Source organism: Haliotis asinina, chromosome 4 (assembly GCF_037392515.1).
Source record: "Haliotis asinina isolate JCU_RB_2024 chromosome 4, JCU_Hal_asi_v2, whole genome shotgun sequence".
Lineage (NCBI taxonomy): Eukaryota > Metazoa > Mollusca > Gastropoda > Lepetellida > Haliotidae > Haliotis > Haliotis asinina.
The window spans coordinates 50,045,089-50,066,725 of NC_090283.1; the positions used below are offsets into that span (position 1 = coordinate 50,045,089).

The following is a 21,637-nucleotide window of genomic DNA, read 5'->3' on the forward strand; positions in this document are numbered from 1 at the left end:
CCTAACTGTCAACCATGTGTCAGTCACTTAGGTGAAATGTATGTGAAAATGTAACTATGCTTTTGTATGGGCCTGCACAGGTAACATGACACCGCGTCGTTTGTTGAGGTAATACCGGCGCGTACACACACACCTGTTGTTAAGATTACCGCCTATATTGGTAATTTAATACGAAATTTTATTAACATAAATACAGATTCAAAATCCGCTTTGATTGTAGTCAGTCAGCCATTAAATTAAAAATACAAAATGAAATAATAATATACAGACAAACAATAAGGGCGATGCACAGTTTCAGAATATTAAATTTGAAAATGAAGCTAAACGACTGCATGACCTGCCAAAACTATTATCATGAAATAGGCAGTTTGTCTTTTCAGTTACACAAGATATATTTTTTCCTGAAATAAGAATATTTAAGTAAAGTTTTATCTTTCTTAACATTAGAAAACAAATAGTCATGAGGGACGTATATCGAACTCTTTGCTTTTAGTTGTTGGACGAAGTATCATGCATGGAGTGTTTCTTGTGATTTTAATATAAAATATACTTATGATATTATTAATCATAAATAGAAATGACAGTTTAATCATACTGAAGATGAAACCAGGTGATTTAGACTCTTTTCCTGCTGACGTTACATATTTCGCAGCCTCACGCGATGAAGGATAAACAATTTTGATTTATCGAATTGCGACACTTCTCAGTGCATTAGTAAATTAGATGAAGAACTTATGGTGAAGCATCCCCGATTTAGACTTATTCTATTTGCTAACTTTTTACCTGATCAAAACTAAATCTTCGCCGGCGACGAAAGCAATCTGCCATATCAGGCGAAGCGGATGGAATATCCGTGTAATATTTGCAGATTATCGAGGATTAAAAAATCGATGTAATTCTCGTTGATGAATTCATTTCTATCGTTGCGAATCAAACAGATTATGGGGAATTAATTCATATTTGCATCTGCGTTCTGTGTGCAATTTAACGGATAAGAAATCACAAGGAAGATATTCACACAACTACGAAAGAGGAAACGGGGATTCGGGAAAGAATTAAACAGCTCCGTGATGACATCAAAGAAAACGCGTCTAGAACCCGACACCACCAAGTCATCCTTGCAACGTACCGCCATTGTAAACAGGTAATCCTCCATTGCGGAGGAATTTCCCCCAAATCAGTATCCTGATAGCTTTTCATACTGGAATTAAATCATCCGCTCGAGATGTAGTGCGCGGTCTGACCTGTTTCTGCACGAGCTTTTTCTGTAAGAAAGTGGTGACGAGCCGTTCGCCCAATCTCTCGGCATTAATTGGCCTCTGACCCCCCGAGATTTTCTGACCACCCCCCTGTAACGGGTCGTGGTTCCCTCGCTGCCCGTTGGTGTCTGCCTATGAAATTCATTTACGGTTGGATACGACGGACAAAGCATTATTGTCTGTCTTGACAGTTCTCCGCGGGGCCACCATTGTTAATCTCTGATTGTGTTTTGGACAGGTATTCACATGTAGTTAGCACGCCTCTGTTCTTAATAGAAAACAAAATTAATCCGTCAGCTTATTTCAATTTCAAAGCCATGGCGAAATTAGTATACATTGGCAGCCGACTCGTACACGAGAGTGTAATCTCATATTAGATGTATGAGCGAACGTTTTGGGCCGTGCACCAAACATCAAGGTCTAGTCTCCGCGATGAAAGGCCAGGGAGGAGATAAATCGCGACGGGAGAAACTGGATAAAATGAGAAAATCGCTAATTCTAATCTCCCTCAAACTAGCTCAGGTAACGCACGAAACAAGTTGCCTCCCTTGACTTGAGAGTTACCCCCCTTTGGTATGCAAAGGTAGGAAGGGATCCCAAGAACGAAATGAGCGTGAGTTAGTCAGGTCACATGCCATGTTACACCTGACCGAGGGGGAGTTCATTGTTTTAGTTGACTCACGTCTACAGAGATCAGCCGACCTCCCAGGGGATCGGTTATTTCATGAAATAAATGGCATCAGATCCCCAAGGACTAGTCAGCCATTAGCACGGATGAAACAAGTTATCGGATTCTGTGATTTATGTTGAATACTACCCTTTATCCTGGTTTGGATAATTTGATTTGTTGTATTTTAATGAAAAAAACGTCATTTCCTAAAACGAAACTTCATGACGTCACGATAGATTTTCGAGTTAGTGAGTGATTTACGCCGTAAGCAATATATCGCCGGGGTCTCCATAAACGGGCTATACACTGTGCAAATATGTCGGGTATCGAAGCTCAGGAAAGGTTTTATTCTGGTGCTTCCCAATGTCCACCTCAATGTTCTTCGTCGTTCGGTTGAATAGCAGTACCATATATTTATTTGTATGTTGGCTTTGCTTACGTGGGACATTGTCAGGAATCATTCTGCGAAAGGTTGCATCATATTTGGTAGGCTACATTGCTATTCGTTACTGATACGCTTTTCCTTACGATATGTGACGACCCCTTTAGGTCTAGTGGACAATGCGTCTGCCTTGCTTTGAGAACGGAAGGTGATCGGTTTAATTCCAGACCGCGTCACACCAAAACAATTGAAAACGGTGTTTGTTGTTACTGTGCCTGGTGCTTCGCAAAGTGTTCGCTCGTCACGCCAAAGCCCCGTTTTCGATTCTTCACATGGATACAATATGTGAAGCCAGATTATGGCGTTACCCGCCGTGATATCAGGTGTTACCCACCGTGATATCAGGTGTTACCCGCCGTGATATCAGATGTTACCCGCCGTGATATCACTGGAATATTGCAACAGGGTATCCATGCCAAACTATAAAACCGGGACAGATAACAGTCAACAAAACATGTAATGCGTGCAATATTCGTTTATTTCGAAATCACGGATGTAACGAACTGTTTATTTGGTCCCTGACACTATGTATTTTTGTCGAAATGCGAATGCCGAACTACGGTTACAACGAACTAAACTTTGAGTTGTTTACAATGAGTTAATCTCTAACCCAACGCCGATGCTTCAACCATATATCGCCGAATATTCCATAGTTTCCTGTCTATAAGTGAAATAAGGATGATAGCGAAATTATACCACAGTTTACCTCACTTCCCTCGCCTAATTCATTAGTTATAAAACAACACTAGCCAAAATTTCTACCTCTCCATAAATTTTCCTTCCCACTAGTACCTTATGGGATTTGATAGAACCTGTCTGAAACTATCTCATATATTTTTTTGTTTTCATGTAATAGGCAGCTACAAGAAGTATGTCATAGTTGTAACATTGAGAAAGGCCGTTTGTATCATGCGAGGCATTCTTAAAAAGAAAGTACCAATTTCAGCATGTTCCAACGTCTTTCATAGGTGTATTAATCCTTCAAAGTTTCAACTCATTGAGGTGGTGATTAGAAGTACATCGATTTTGCAGACGGTAGCGCACGAACGCCCCCTTTTCCCACAAGAAGCCAAAGAAATGGGGATTTTCATTACAGAGCAACACAAAGCTTCTGTTAAGGGTACCGTAAACACGACGCATGCGCCAATTTCATTCAAGTGCTTAGAAGTAGGTCAACTCATCACGTAGTGTCGTTTGAAAAAAAACACGACAGGGCAACGTAACCCAGACCCTACAAATGGATGAACACGCTGTGTGGAGTACGTGAAAATTACGTAGTAAACTCCCCGCTTAAATTACTTACACACCTTATCGAGACGAATTCCACATTTGGTATACTCTCCAAAACCGCTGGTGCCAGAGGTTTTTTTGGAAGTAGTTTACAGATGATTACCTGATGCAATGACGCCATTGACAAGACTTCCCATATTCCTCCCCGTGGTCGTTGGAAACGGAACGGTTTTGTAAACCTGTAGGTGATGTGGTCTAGACGTGGGACAGCTTTAGCTCACAGAGCGTCAATCGAATGTTGTCATTTCCTGGAAATGGAACGTCATTTATATTCAAGAGGCGATGTGATGCCAAGATAAACCATTGCATCCGACGTCCACATTATTCCAGATGGATTTCACGTCAAGGGATCTTTTTTGTTTGTTTCTCCGATTTTCGATGAGTCGTTACCTTCTAGTTGACAAAGGCCTCTACAAGCTACACGAAAAGAACACGGTGCTGACTGAAAGACTTGCCGCTCTGAATAAGGTGTCATTTTCTGAGGAAACATTTGTATTCAGTGCGATAGCCGAGACTAGTCGATAAACATTCTGGCGTAAAATCTAAACAGGAGCAAGTAGTCGGATTTGGTACACAATCGTAATTGAATATGCCATACCGAATGAGATTAGAACAAACAGGGACAAGCCATGTATTGATTCTTTGACCACAGAGAGTGTCAGGAATTAAGCAGTTACAGCCTTTGTTTAACCAATTGTCAAGCCTACGTAGCGAGTCAGTCCCGGTCGGCTCGTTTTCGGCTAATATTTACCTCTGCATCAATTTTAATTTGGGAATAAAATTAATAATCCCTGCTATTGACAGTGTCGCTGAGGGCAGCCTTGAGTCAATTCCGATTGACACTGGAAGGACGAAAAGATGCACAGTACGTAAAATAATAAAATTTATGGAATGAAGCAATTTCTTTTCGTTGACACAAGGTCGGGAAAGGGTGTTAGGGGGAGAGGATGTTTGTTATGAGGTCCCTAAGTCGGGGCCGGAGGAATCTCGACAGACAGAAAAGGAGGGTAACAAAGCAGAAAACCTGATAGAGTGAAATCGACATCCCCGGGTCGGCCATGATGGGCGCGAGAGGCTGATAAGCAATGCAATCAGCGATCACTTAAACACTGTTCTCCCTCTCTTGGGAAATTTCCATCTAATCCAAGATGTCTGCCAACTTGGCGTACAAAACAGTACCCTCGACCTTGTCAATCGCTCCCTTCTCAAGTCGTGGCAATTGAAGGCCTATCACTGCACAGCTTCGCTGTCTAATTTTATTTCAGTCCTGATCAAGTTGTCTTCTCCGAGGTCCGCGCCTAGCTTCTGACACGGAGTTAGTTGCTCGGCTGCTTTCGGCGTTGTTTCCGCTGTTTGGAAGCCGTCAAGAGGTTAAATAGCTGTGCTCTTTCATTAACACCTCGGCCAATATATTCTCTCCATTCTGATGAACACGATTCCGGGACATCTGTTTTCAAGTCCCGCGTCATGTAAAATTGCAATTAGGTCCGTTCGACAGTCCACTCACGTGTCTGACAGGTGCCGACTGATGACGTCATGCTGCGCAAAACTATTACCATTCGTGAAGACTAGCCCGTGTCCACTGCCACCCAGTCTGACGCGTTAATATCGACGCAAGTGATCCCAAGTACCCCATGAAAGCATAGTTAATGGCTTAAACTGAAGTATTGTCGAATTAAGGCAAATTAAGACATGCAACAATTGTGGGGCCCGCTGTGTTGGCAAGTGATCAAGACACTGAGCTGGCCATAACAACGGTGGGGCAGCTTTATATAACAAGCATCGCAAGGTCAGGTGGAGGAGATCCGATGAACTTGGAAATAAGATAGATATTTGCCAGAACAAGGGAGTGTTCTTGAAGGCGTTGGTTGAGGAGGTGCGATTAACTTTTCCGCCACCGAGACTGTCTATATGTCGCTCAAACAAATCGCAAACTCTGTCCAAGTGGACCATTTTGTGGACCATACCGTGTTAGTGTATCATTTACCCTGTTATATTAATTTTAACTAAGAATGAATATATAATCCAAATGTCTTTTATATACTGTCCGTCATACAAAGCGTTACTCTGAACGTTCAGGTTCAATTCCAGACATGAGTACAATGCGTGAGGCATTTCTAGTGCTGCTGGAATACGTTTTGCTAAAAGCTCAAGGATTGTTAGGATTCACTGGTGACAATATCAATAGCTGGGTACAACGTGTGAAGTCTATTTCTGGTGTCCTCCGCCGTGATATTGCCGTGATAACTGTGAAAATGTTACACCTCTGTGCCCATTTTATCTCTGATCTTTAGACTGACAGTGTTGCCCTACTGCGGAACTGAGACATGCCACATGAGTCAGCTTGCGTCATTACTTCTGTGTCATGTGGGAGAGTTGAATATGTGCACTCCTGTCCTGGACTTCAACGCTGTACTTCAAACAAGACACACACCTCAACTTACAATTTCTTTCCATCTTACCTCTCTCTCTCACCCGTGAAGGTCTCGGGGTAGGATAGGCCTTCAGCAACCCATGCTTGCCATAAAAGGCGACTATCGTAAGACGCTGATCACAGGATTGTCAGGCCCAGACTCGATTGTTAACAGGACAGACCGACGCCATATAGCTGGAATATTGCTGGGTGCGGAGTAAAACTATAGCCACCACCACCACTCCACCACCACCACCACTCCACCACCACCCCTCTCTCTCTCTCTCTCTCTCCATCTTGTTACTGATAATGGCAAAATGTTTGCAAAATGCGTTGTCATGTCTTGATTTAAAACCCTGTATAAAGGGCATCTAAACAATCACATAGTCTCAAATGCAACTTTAAGATATACTCATTTTTCTCCTGCGAGGAACGACAAAGATATTTGAAGTTTAACATTTCAAACGATACCTGGCTAATGGTTTGAAACGACCAAAGTGCTTTTTGGCTGTACTCCCCGACCACATTATATCTGGCCGTCCTGGCACTTTCACTTGAAAGAACAACATTACGAATATACCACGTGTTTAACGTGGGATGGAGGATAAAATGCACTGATTTAACACTGACACATTTGCAAATGTTCAAAACCCGTAAAATATTGTCGCTTGTCGTCACTCTTTCGTTCCTGTACAGTGACCGTTGTTTTCAGATTGTTCGGCTCAACCGAAAAATAGCAATACTGAAAAACGTTTGTGGTTCGTGAAATGTTTAAAGAAGTGATGGGAAGAGACGTGTTTATTCTGTGTGACACGTGAAGCATGCTACTGCTGCTGAGACAAGACGAAGATGTGAACCTGCTGTGAAGGTTGATAGAAAGCCAGTGTTGTATAAAATATGTCTCCTGAAATCGGAGACCATGGCAAGAAATGGTATTAGAGGAAACGTCTGGCTGTTTAAGCAGTTGTTGAAAATTGCTGATCCTGCAAAAAATCCATCTTATCATGGCTTGTCATACAAGAATCGTTAATCATGTGTGATCGAATACCTTTGATCTTGTATTCACCATTAGTCTCACAAATAGCATTTGCACTTTATTCTGTAATACGGTTCTCTGATTAAGTCGTTTGTGTCGGTCCCCCTCAGGAACAAGCGCGTGTCTCTCCTGTACCATGGGGTAGGTTGGTTTGTATTTTCTTGTACGGTGTGGAGAATGGGGAGCTGTGGTGTGTGGGGAGGGTTTTTTTAAAATATGAAACAAATAAACAAAAAACAGAAGAAACCAGTCAAACACCTTTTTAGCATTTTCGTGTTTTACTTTTAAAATGAGATAGAATAAAAAGTATATCAGTGCTATTTTCTTTCGAAAGTTCTAAATGCTCACAGTTTCTCAGTAACCCCATGTTTGACTTCGATATCGACCTCAAAGACGAACGTTATATCTTTAGAATTTGCTTAGTCCTTTTTTCAGTTGTGTTGAATTTCGTTGTGCCGATGTGCGTTTCATTGCGTGCACACGTGAGTACGTACGTAGTGCTCGGGTTTCCCAAAGTCCGCAATATCAGAATATAGACAAACAAAGAATCCAAATTGAATCATGCTGGTAAAAGGAATTCCGTTGGTTCGTTTGGACGTTAAGATTCCATTAATTAAGAGCACATAGAACAAAGCAAGTGCTTCAAGACGCTTACTCAGGCGTTGAGTATTAGAATACTGCTGTTACATTCAAGCCCAAACACAACGGTAAATCAGCGCGTTTTTAATGGAATGGGGTCGTAAGATTTTGTCCTTTTGTACTTTTATAGTCTGCATTTTAACACGGCGTATTTTCTGAAGGATCTCATAAATGCACAAACGGGGAACAATGAGGGTTGCGTTTTGTTGTTGTAATGTCAGAATGATAAATTTCGTGTCGTTTTCCAGTCCTTTGAAAAGAGATTCTCACAGAATAGAATGCAAAACATTTACAAACAACGGGTCAAATGTCGGGTCGTTGTCGGGTCACAGGTCGCCCCCTTAAAGAGGCGATGACAGCGAATTCGCAATAAATAGATCGAGTATTAGGGCCCTCGTTCGTGATTTCTGGTGTTAATCCAGCGTCCCCGGCAATTAATCAAGCCAAGGGAGATTGCCAAGGATGAAAAAGTCAGGGACCGCGACATTGGGTCACAAAGTCACCCGTTTAGTGTGTTTTATCCGAATTACCCGCATATTAACGCCTTGTTTATAACGAAGCAACGTCAACGGTGCGCAATCCACGCACGATTAGAACCTGCAAGTGGCTTCACGTCTCGCAGACTTAACGTTAGATGACGAGAAGATGAGATATTTGCCGTCAGTTTATGACAAGGCCTTCACGGAGTCTCGGCGTCGCTTCGCGTACCAAATCACGACCAGCAATTCCCTCCGCCACCACCAGCCAATTCGACGACAGGTTTTGTTATTTTAATAAGTTTCTTTCGCTCCAAGTAGGTGATGGGTATTTCCCCGAGTTTAATCATAGCGAATATCCATACTTCTTAATCATGGAACCTTATGAGCGAATATTTTATACCCTTTCATATCGGTAATGTGCGCACTCGTAGATTTAAGATGCAATAAAAATGGTTGAAAACCGACCAATTTTCCCTCGGCCATATCGTAATGTCCGCTAACAATAAGCGATGAGGTCAAGACAAAAATATCCTTCTCTGCAACTCCGCTCTCGAAATTTTAACATGTTTTAAACCTGGTTTTTATTTCTTAAACCATCGTATTATCGCTACAGCATGAAAGTGCTTTTAGTTTAATAATTTGGAAATGAAATTTGGAGCACTTTCCTACTGACTGGACTCTTTAGGACAAATTAAAGTGATAGGGAATTCTAACATGTCTTGTGTCGATGCTTGTTTTGCAGGTTTTTTCCCCTCTCTGAGAAAGCAGAATGATAAAATATCGCGTAACGCAGAATCTCAAATGTCTGCAATACAATGGGATCAGACTCCATCGCCTTTACCAATAGGTCGTAACTTATTATTCAGTTTTATATTAATGAACTGAGCGATATTGCAAATATGTTTTAGAAGTTATGACATTTTTTCTTTTGATTCCACCAATCGTAAAATTGGGTCTTTCAACGTAGACATTTTCATGTGGTCCTGTTTCAGAGTCGGGCTTTATGAGACCCGCCGCTTTCGTCAAACATATAATGGTTTCAATCAGGAAATGGCGAGGAAGGATATACTTTATGATATCGTCCTTTGCACTTTCTTTACACTTTATGTCCTTTTATATTACATATATACTTGTTGTTTCGTACGAGGGATGGTACGTTGCGAGCATTTGATGGTGTTCCGTGTTATATTCCTAGATCGATGTCTGCTAACATTCATAATCTTGCTACACGATGTTAGATGGTCAGTCGAATAATAGTGAGAGGAGTTATGGTCCTTTGGCGCGACAGGATCCTATAATCAAGGGTTCGAGTGAATGAGTATGGTGTACGTCGCTTTTAGCAATGCTCAAGCAATAATGGCGACATTGTACCCATTTCAGAAATCGAATTCTGGTCTTCAGTGTACGAGCGAACGCTTTAACCCCTAGGCTACCCCACCACCCCTCGAGGGTGCAAACTCCATATGAGCTTTTGTAATGATTTTTAATGAACACCATACCCTTGCTCTGGGATTTCACTGGTTTCAGTTTTGGATTTCATTGCTCACTGATATTAATCGCCTAGATGTAATTAAAATACCTTTCAAAGTGGCCTAACTCACTCGATACTCACTCAGTCAGACGTTGGTCCCGTGCAGATCTTGGTTAGAACTGGTCTCCAGTATCCCATGCTTGTTGTTAGAGGCAACAAACGGTATCGGGTGGTCAAGCTCGCTGTGTTGGTTGACATATATCATATCCCAGTTGTGTAGATCGATGCTCATGATGTTGATCACTGGCCCACACTTTATAATATAACAAACTACATTGCATTTAGCTGGAATACTGTCAAGTGCGGCGTTAAACAAGCAAACAAACAAAACAACCACCTCACTCAGCCAATCATACATGGAGTGTTTCATTTAGAAAAGCATGATTTAATAATTTTCCTCAATTTGTCAAAATACGTTTGTGTCAGTGTGTCCTGCATCCGAGTCTGTTCATTGTTAATCGTAAATCGTTAATCACATGTTTACAACTATACCCAAAGTATCACCTGTCTGAACGCTATGGTAGTGTTTCATGTATTTAGATAAGTCTATATTTCCTTGTCTTTATACGTCACGCCCATTACCTGTTGTGTAACAATTGACTGTTTGCTCTGTTGTTACAAACTAATATTAGATTATGTTTGTTTTTGCAATAATTGCAATTTTATTAATGCACGCAAAAAGCAGATCAAGCGCCCTCTGTCGTATCACTGACACACGTACACCAAGTCCCGCTCGCGACTTTGAAACAATCAAATATTTGTCGCCTTGAGTTTCCGAGCGGCGTAACGATCTGGTCAGCGATACGGGCGCATTTGCGAGCATCCGATGTCGTCCGATCCAGGTCCTTCATCAGACTTTACAGGGAGGATGAGGCTGTGAGGATCGTTGATGATGCGGGTCGTATTTGATTTACTGGTTGAGAGTGTAGTTTTCTGCAAGTTTACCAATGCATTTTGCGTTAAGAGCTTTTGTGATTGATTGGGTGAAATATGTAAGTGTTGCGCGTGCTGCACGTGCAGCACGTGCTTCACGAGGCGAAGGTTATGGCAGGTGGTCGCAGTTCATCGGTACTTCAAAGGTCACGTCAGTGTGCACGTGTTACACGTTCTCTGTCCCACAGGAATCTTTAGGATAGAGTGAACCTTGTTTGTCGATAGTGTGATTAAATTGTGTCTAACATGCTGGTAAATCGTATTGCGGCGTATAATAACATGTTTGTGATGTCAACAGTAGTTGAAGTCATTTTTCCATTAAACAACTTAATTATGTTTAGTCTGCCCAATAACAATGTGACATGACCTTTGTCCATGCTGATGAGAGCGGTTGGAAAGCCAACTTGGTAAAGTGTTCGCTCGACCCAGTTTTGATTCCCCACTTGGATACATGTAACTTGCAATAATCTAGCAATATCTGGACGGGGAACGCCAGAGATGTGCTTCACACATTGTACCCATGTGTTCAATCGAACCCGGGTGATCGGCGTGAAGAGCGAATGCTTTAACCATTACGTTATCCCACCGCCCTTGAATTCCTGAGTACGTTCACCGTGTTTCAGCTCAAATAACTAACATATCACCTCTCTCTGACAGCCCGTCAACTTCAATCAAGTACAAGTAAATATATAAATACAATTATACTTACATACGTGATAGCGTCTCATGAATAAACTGACAGGTAAACACAGCAAAGAGACAGGTGTTAAGGGTATTGCTTGAGAGGTGTTACACAGCTACCGTTACACAGGTGTCGGCCGTGTGAAGCTGGTAGGTTATGAACTCTTTTGTTTGTTTCATGAAGTCATTCTCCTGGAATGCAATTTATTCTTGTTACGAGCAATGTCAGCACTATTTGAACTGTTAGTCCCAACAACGATCCAACTAAAAGTCCTAAAAGTCTAAGAGTCCTAAAACAAACGGATGTTTCGAAGTCGGTTAAACGAAAAATCGGTTATAACAAACAACACGTTATACGAATTCTGGTATTGCTCCAGTATACATGAACCGTACTAATTGATGCTCATGATGTCATTCACTGGGTTGCCTTGTGCAGATTCATAATTTACAGCACACTGTCATAAAGGTAGCATATTGCCGAGTGAACACACAACATTAAAGAACACACAGAATAACGTTTTGAGTTGTATACACCTCACAGATACTTGTCTTTAAAGCCAACGGAAACTGGTTCGACAGATAATCAATTGGCAGATGCTTGTTCTTTTGTTGGTTTTTATGGCGTCGGTGTTTTTGCAGTTGTTATTTTGGGTTGTTGGGGGTTTTTCTGCGTCACGATTTAGAAAAAAAACGAACTGTGGTCGTGCCTGGTGTCGTGAGCATAAAGGGAATTCCACTGTCACGTTTATTCAAGGTCGAATTGTCTGATGGCTTAAGCTGAAATATTACTGGATGTGGCGTGGGGCGGTGGGGTAACCTAGTGGTTCGCGTTCGTTACAGCGTTGATTCGTCTCGCCGTAGTCACGGGTTCTATTCTCGTCATAGGTAAAATGTGTGAAGCCCATTTTCTGTGTGTCACTCGCTGTGAAATTTTGAAATATTGCTTAAAGCGGCGTAAAACCTTACTCACTCACCTAATCAGGTGTTACTATAGTTCTTCATCCCTTTGCTACCGCTTAAGTAAAGATCCGGGTTAGAATTGGCAACCCGAGCTTATCGTAAGAGGCAACTAACGGGATCGGTAGGTCAGGCTCACTGACTCGGTTGACACATGTCACCTTATCCCTGATCGATGCTCATGCTGTTGATCACTGAATTGCCTGGTCCAGGCTCAATTATTTGCAAACCACTTAGCAATGAGAAAGGTTATTGTGCGTCTGACTATTTTTACATGGTATGCAACTCTGATCAATAAGTGCTTATAAGAAGAAAACGCGTGTAAAAAACCATCTTTATGCTCATAGCTGGAATATTGCTGTGGCTTTGAACATCAACCATCCGACCTTTATTATGAATAAGTTCCCGAGTACACAGCGGATGTGATTCAGTAACTGAACTCAGTGTCGCATATGGCTTAACAAAATCACTGCAACGCAAAACCCTTAAATTCAAATCTATTCTAATTAAGCTGACAAAAAATGCAAATTCCGAAACATCACTGACGAAGCGTATGCCACAGCTGTGGTTTTAAAAACATCATTGTTGGAAACTATCTACCATCACGGTCGCACCCAAAAGCCCGGAAGACGGTAACCAAACCGATTCGTTTCGACTGATTATGCACAATACAGTCCCTCCATCTTCTCCATATGCTGCAGCGACGATGAAACAAATACTTGGTACCACGTGGCTTTTTCATCTTCATCACTGAGTGGAATTCCCCTAGGGAAAGCGATGCACTTCACCGTAAACAGTGGGGTAGCCCAGTGGTTAAAGCGTTCACTCTCACACCGAAGACCCGTGTGTGATTTCCCAGATGGGTACAATGTGTGACACCTGTTTGTGGTGTCTTGATATTGCTAGAATGTTGCTAAAAGCGGCGTAAAACCATACTCGCTTGCTCACTACTTCACTTTACCGCTTTGGCTGGGTAATCTATACAAGTACCTTTATGGTAGGTGAGCTCGAGTCACATACTAACAACATACATCATAACAAGGGATTGAATTGGTGGACTCCTGATGTACAGACTTGAAACTTGGTTTGGTTTGCTTATTAACCACAGTAATATTCCAGCTACTGGTGTATGGCGGCGGTCTGTACATAATCGAGTCTGAGCCAGACGATCCGGTGACCAACAAAATGAACATCGATCTCATGTGTCAACCAAGTTAGCGAGCCTGACTACCCAATCTCGTTAGTCGTGTCTATTGGTAATTTCTGAAGACCAATTCTAACCAGGATCTTCATGGATGTTGGCCGTCTTCCGACAAGCATTAATAAGTTGCTGAAGATCAATTCTAACTAGGATTTCCATGGGTGTAGGCAATCGTACGACAAGCATGGGTTCCTGAAGATCAATTCTTTCTCGGAAATCCATGGGTTCATGTCTGCTTGTCTACGAAAGATGAATCTTTTCAGTCACAAATCTTTTCGATCTGTCCCGGCCTTTAACGAAATCCCATTATGTAATGATCATGCGTGTATTTTTTTTATTTATTTTTTTTTACATTTGCATAGAACGCCTGATACACGTACGCCATAGAACAGCTATTCAGGTGTTATATTTCAGTCTGCGCTTACATAAACACAAATTAAAAACATAAATGTTTCATACTTCATTTATATCTCAAAATATAAAAGGTCACTACTGAAATATATTTACGTTACGTCAAGGAATTCCCATTGATGCAATCCGGGCTGCTTCCATGGAGCTTTTCAGCTTGAGCAATTGGTCTCATTTAGGTAAATGAAACAGCTGATTCATCTAACTTTTTTACTCATAAATAATCTACTTTTTCTCCCGTATTTCAGATAAATTCCGGTTCACATAATTTTAAGACTAGTATTTCTAAATGCTTTCAATACCACAAAGAATTGCATTGTTGATTTCAAAGGCCGTTATTATTTCTTTTATCACAATGTACGAGCGTCAGAATATTTTTTCACACCTACCAGTTTAAACATCCCTGAGTCTTCATACACAAGGAGGATTCGCCTCGCGCATGTTAGTTCCCAAACGATGCTAAGAATATTTACTTAAGATTAGGTAGCCAGCGTAAATATATTTGTTGGAAGGCGCTATAATGAGATTACATCATCACATCCTTGGTAGGCATTGCTGAAATGTACACTTGACTGACAAGTGTAATTATGTTGACACACGCACGTGACAGGAGAAAGTGTCCAAGTTGACATTTCGTAACCGTCCTGATCATATATGCATTAGCAGTCCCCAGTAAAACAGTCAAGGGGGGTAATTAGGGGTGGACATTGGTGATTTCATTTATTGTTACGCGACCAGCAGTGAAAGCAAAACATTTTAAAGTAGGGTCAGGTGTTAATGACTTAAAGACCCATCATCAGTTGTCAATTTCCTTGTATTGGATAGTTCTTTGTTTTGTCAAGTCGAGGCTTAGGTACATAATACTCAGACGGTGTGATAATTTGACATTTTGTGACACGGGAAACGAATTCGCTACCAAACTAATGATATTTTGATTTCATTCATTGTTGGCCTAAATCTTGCACGTATGTTTTCAAATATTATTTTTTCTATCAGATGATTGTGAGAAATAACACAATGAGTTTGATACCTAACTAAAATATCTTGATTTCATTTTATTGTTGAACTAAATATTTCCATGTATGATTTCTCGAAACGTTTTCGAAACATTTAACAATTGTACAGTTACAATATGGATAAATAAACATGTAGAATATCATTTTGTCTTTTCAAATGGATGAATGTGAGAAATAACAGTCTTAATTTGATACCAAGATGACAAGAACATCAATGTCTTGATTTCATTTGACTGACGATCCAAATCTTCCACGTATGTTGCCGCGAAATCTTTTAAAACATTTAACAATTTTACAATAGCAAGATAAATAAATGAACATAGTAGAATATTATTTTTGTCGTTTTAAGTGAATATATGTGAGAAATAGCAGTCTGAGTTCCATTACTTTTAAATGTCTGAATATGTCCTTATGTGCTTTTAATCTGAAATAGACTGAACGAGGAATCACTCATACAAATTTATATTTTCTTGCACTCATATGTATGATCCCTCACACCCGGAATATGCCTGTTTCTCAAGAGCTTTTCATGTGGTTCTCCGTATAACGTGATCCCCAGAAACGAATTGGATATTCAAAAACGATTTTGAAACTTCGCAAATGAGTGGGTTCTCCACAACGTGTAAAGCATCTATTTTCTGTAATTGCACGACCCTGAACCCTGGGATAGAATTGCTTCATATTAGATTTTAGCGAGAATGGATTGATTTTCAATCTTTTCCCACCACAGTTAAAAGGATTCCATCGGGCTACTTTTTTAGCATTAATTACTTTCGATTGGCCAATTGTCCATCGTATACCTTATGGCGTTGAGCAAAAAATGAATGTTTCTATCGCGTGCGATTTCGATTAAGAATCGCAGCACCTCTATCCACAGACATGGCAAAGGGGGTGCTGGGCAACGAATGGGGGTAAGATGGGATGGGGGAGACTTCATCATTTAAGTACGGCGTCACAACGACACAGTCTAGGTTTTACCAGTATGAAATATTCCAAACGTGACATTCAACTTTAATATTTCATATTTGTCAATAGTTGAGTATCGATCCCCACGGGGTCTCTTGGGGTCGAAAAGGGCCATGTCGCAGACTCTGTGTAAACTGGAGGAGAAGATATTACGGCGAAACTGAATCCTGAAAGGTGGGGAGATTAAGCACAGGGCGAACGTCAAACGCAGAGATCGCGTTAGTTGGATGGCATTGCATTTCAAAGTGTTTATTTATTCAAGATATTCTCCTCCAGAACTGTGAGTGGCAAGGATTACGGCGTTGACAGTATCGAATACCTCTGCAAAAGGGGACAAGTTTGGCAGAGGTATGTTTCATGTGAAGAGATGGCCCAGAAACTCCCACAGAGTCAACATGAAAATCAAACCTGATTAATCCGGACACTTCATGTTATGGGCAGATTTAACGGAGGTCTTCCTTTGCCTGATGCCTTTTTGGTCTTCTGTCATAACACCCACATGAGAAAAGATTTTGATTAGTATTCGCAGGTCTGTTCCTTAAACCATCCTGCAAAACGATACAATCATCACCAGCTCTGCCAAAATAAAACGACTGCTCCTAAATCCCAGCCACTCTCCATCAATGCCACATTCCTTATGCAAAACATCCTATCCATGCCCATCCAGTAATACCAGCCATGCCTGAGGGACAGTTACTCAACACTGACCCAAAACGTTTACGATGCTCCCACCATCCCTGGCCGAAATCCCCAACTCAAAAAGACCAAAGGACTATGGTCCACAGACACGTATAAACAAGTGGTTCTAAGTAGCCACAGTGCTCCACTCTACTCCGAATGCTTGAAGTCTAAGAACGATCGACCAATAGACAGAGCGGTATCTGATATTCCACGATTCCTCCAGGGAGTCTCCATCAAGAATGGATATTGCGGAAGTGACAAGCCTAAAATTGGTAATTGTTGATACATGCCACATGCGATGCCGATGATGGAGAATCGTCAATGCAACAACTCCACGCAGACCTATACTGAGGTGGACATCGTTGTCCACGAGATTATAAGGGGTACAGTGACCACGTCTTCAGATCTTTCATTGGCAGATGAAAGTCAGAACCCCAGATACGTTTGTATCAGTATTCGTATCAGTATTCCATCTGTCTTCGTGATTGATATTGTGTAGACTAGTGGTTAAAGCTTTCACTTGTCAAGCAGGAAAAACGAAATCTGTTCCCCATATTGGAGTGTGTGAAGCCCATTTCTGTGTGACTCGTGACGTAGCTAGAATATTGGTAAGACAGTTGTAGAACTTTACACTCTCGTGATTAATTCTACTTATGTTAAAAGAATGAAAGCAACTTCTAACTGAATTTTACTTTGTTAGGCGTCTGTTAATAAGTTTGAACACAGCTATCAATACTAGCACGTCTTAACAGTAAGGTTTGACGTCTTCACAGTACGATTTTCCTTCATCACAATAAATGCAACTTCTGTTTGAGTTAACGAAAATAAGCCCTTGTTACATCGATGGGCGTCTGTTGGCAATACGAGAAGGTGTTATCCAGTAAAAATCATTGTTTTCATAACCAGTGTTACTTCTGTGAAAGAAAAAAGGCATAATGGCGTCTCTATTTCCAGCGAGCCCTCTCCAAGCAATGGAGCCGACTATTTACAGTATCACAATACAAGCCAAAGCGAAGACATATCAGAACAGCCCGATCATGATCGCGGGGAACCTTCAGAATAGCGCCAAGGTGGAGGAGGCGGTATGCGTGTTGACCAAGTGCCAGAAATGATACCATGGCACTTGTTGACACGAAAGAGAGGGCAGGGGGACCATGTCCTCTCACTGTGGATCACAGCAGCCTCTGAAACCAAATCCCAAGCCGAGTCAGAGCTTTGAGCTCTCATCGGCAGATGCCTAAGGGAAGAACCCGTGATCTGTCCAGGGAATATTTAGGTTCTCCGACATCTATTCTTTACCTCACGTTTTTATTTTAAATTATATTCCCCCCTCGCTTGCGTCATGCTCCTAAAGCATTTTAGATATTTGTTTTCAGCTTAGGCAAATATGCCCGACTCTTCGGTGTTTGAACAGCGATCGTCAAGTTGGTTCGCCGAGGTTATTGTTAAACAAACATACTATACGCATCAGAGGTTGCAATACTGGACCCACACCCGTTGTTTAAAGACTATGGTATGGGTAATAAGAAAGAGAATCTACCCCATTTGACTGAGAATATGCAAGGCACAGAACACTGTTTACTTCCAGCGTCTACGTCAGAGGAGACGACCGCGGAGGAAGGCATGCACTCCACGGCCCCTGACTGGTACACAGATAGGGTTACAGATACTTGAGGGGTGGGGGATAGCGAGAGGGGACTCAGGCGTCTGTTATCACTTTCATCATACTCCGTCAGAATCCGGTGTGTATCGTCCGTGACTCAAGTGGAGATATGTACACTGTCGGAACATAGCAAGAACTTAGCAATATATACGCTTTTGGGTCAATTAGAATCACTTTCAGTACAAGGGGAAATCTTTTGTCGTTTATGAGCAATAGAGCATGATCTTTTGTTTAACCATACACACAATTTAATGGGCCTTTTTTTTAATTCGATATTTTGTTTTTCTTGTGTGCTTGTTGGTAATTTTCAATTCTTATCATTTTGCAGTGGTCTTGTAAAAAAGTCACGAGTTCATGACGGTTGTGTTGTTCTGATCCTCGTAATGGTTATTGGTGATTTGATTTATGATCGTTATGGAGGATGAGGAATACATTGATTGACCAGGGACATAATGCGTCTGAAGCTGCTAATGGACATTTCATATACACATAGAATTGACCAAATTCAATAACTGGTTTTTAAACGGTTACACACGGACGTTGCTAATATCGCATGTTCGAGTTTACGCTGCTGGTGAACTAACTGAACCCCGGCAGCTATCGCCACGCAGTGTCTTCGCGCCGTGGTAAAGTTTTAATGGTCACCGAAGTATAAGAACTCGTCCCATGATCGCGGACGCTTCTGACAACGGTCGCTTGCACACAGCCGTGCGTCTTATGCAATAGAGCTCTGGCTTTTACACGTAATATTATTATCAGCTTAGTTGCACTGATGGAGATGTATTCATGTGTTTGTAGATTAGGTTATTCAACGTTACAAACGCCGTCCACAGACGTTACACTTAAATTCAGGAGTCAAGGTGAAATTTAAACGAAATCGTGACTGACGGATGTAAAGATGCAGCATGCGTCCATTTCACTAACACACCAACTGCATGTTAGGAGAATGACTGATTTCCTCATCTCAACGAAACACGCTGTTTACGTGCTATATGACGACTTAAGGGGATACCACCTCATCGAAGTATAAAAGTCTCTGTCAGCTATATTCACTATTGCATTTCTCAACACATATTGCTGAAATCGTTTAGAGAAAGGTGTTATTTACACTTCTAGTACACAGGCTGGTGACATAGAAGTAATACTGATTATTCGAATTATAGACATGGTTTAGTCGAATCAGAATCTCTGCTATTCGTTTCATTGATTTATCGAATGCTATATGATGTAATGTTGAACTGCCTATCTGGTCGAACGTACATCGAACGATACGCTTACGTGTGGGAACATCTCTGTTTGACACCTGATGTGTCTGGAACATATCTGTCAGTCGTGTAATGAAGTCTATATTTAAATATTTTCCTGTATTTAGTGCCACATAATTTAGCCAACCTGATTCCATATAACACAGAAAGCCTTTAGTCCGTATAGCCTACACAGACGTCTCAAACAAATGAGCAATGTGCGGGTTATTCCACTCTTTGGTCATTGACGAGACAAAATCAAATACAACGCTTTTCAGCACCTGTCGTACAATAGAAAAACATCTTCAGCACAGTAGCTTTAAATTACCCCAGACAAAAGCCTCATTTCCGAGTAAGCGTGTCTATACACTTAAAGTAATCTATTTCAATGCATGTGTTCATTTCATATGTCAGTAAACCGTTGACGAGCGCAACGATGTTAATTTCACCGTCAGAGACATGTGCTCGTTGCTCAGTTACCTGATATACATCAAAACAGGTAGATTAAATTGCATTTTTCAATTTTAAAAACTGTTTGAAATAGAAATGGAAACGAATTCTTTGTAAGAGAATAAATTCTAATTCAAATGGGTAAGATTTTTCGGTATGAGTTTCTTTAAATTCCTATGAAAGGGTACTTTATGGTCTAAATTTTCTTTTCTTAGTTGATGCATCTTTTCAAGTTTTCACATTTATTAGTGATTGTATCAGCGGATCTTAAACGACACGTTTTGTTAGTTAACCTTTCTTGTGTCGACGTTTTGGGTCAAACAGACCAGGTGTTAGATCGTATCTATTTAGAGAGAGAATTTCTGACGACATAAAGAAGTTATCATTTAAACACATCCAAAAGGCGAACTGAGAAGGAACACATTGTATGAACGTTGTAGCATTGTTTAGTTGACAGCATGCATACATTGTACTATGCATAGTATTTTCCATTTTGTTATCGCTACCCATGAAATCTAATGGTTGTCTTTATTCTATTTTCAGAATGGATTACTTGTAAACTGATTCAGAATTCGCCACTAAGGTAAGCTGGATTCTGTTCTAAATTAGTATCGTTTAGCATGCCTTAAACCTTTTATGGTTTGCGATACAAAGTACAATTTGTACATCATGGAAGACTAAATGTATAGCATATCGTAGGCAACCATGTATGGCGTTTTTAAAACTAAGATATACAGCATATAAAAGGTTCCAGCTATGGCACTTAATTGCAGACGTACGATTGAAACATATTTCGTTGTACAGTGTTTAAAAGACAACAAACTGCATACTGAAGACTAAATGTAGAGCATATCGAAGACTATAATGTGTGGCATTTACATATCGTGGCCACGATACACAGCTCAGAAAAAGATACTAGATATTACATTTGAGTACAGATTTACAATTTTGTACGTAAGATGAAAGATGAGAGCATACTGTAAACTGAACGCTAGATGTATTACATTTAAAAGACTACAAAGTATGGCTATAAAACACAAAACATACAGCAAACAACAGCCTATATAGCCTTCAGAAGACAACAATGAATAGCAAAAGAGAGATTTTAGCGTGTGGAGTTTGTAAGCGTACAATGCGTAGTAAATGTAAGACTAAATCTTTTTATCACACGGAATCATTTGCGGGCATTGTTGGGCGCCGTTACGGTGTCAGTACAGGAAACGTGATACTATCGGGAGACGCCAAGACCTGTACTTGGGGGATGGGAGATGCTATCTTGGGGCAGGGCAGGCTTAGATTAGACTTACCTGTCCGGTTTACGTTGCCCGCTCGAGTGAGTTAGTGAGTGTGTGAGTGTTACGTACTGTTGGTTCCACGCATAACATACAAAACATTTTTAAGGGTAGCCTACAATCACCACCACCACACCACCACCACCACCATCATCATCATCATCATCATCATCATCATCATCATCATCATCATCATCATCAACAACAACAACAACAACATCAACGCAACCAACAACACCATCACCATGATTATTATCGTTAGCATCTCCAACATTATCACCATCACCATGACCACCACCATCACCATCACCATCATCATCATCATCATCATCATCAACAACAACTAACGTTACGTTAATTTTCATTTGACGAGGATTGTGTCACCT

At 41.0% G+C, this 21,637-nt stretch overlaps 1 long non-coding RNA gene across 2 annotated transcripts in view; it reads left to right on the forward strand.

The window, feature by feature from the left end:
• Positions 1-21,637, forward strand: part of LOC137281631 (uncharacterized) — a 254,568-nt gene that overhangs the window by 120,471 nt on the left and 112,460 nt on the right. For both annotated transcript variants that reach the window (XR_010956752.1, XR_010956751.1), the window contains exon 4: positions 20,503-20,542. This is a non-coding gene — a long non-coding RNA (uncharacterized lncRNA). The remainder of the gene's footprint in view (positions 1-20,502; positions 20,543-21,637) is intronic.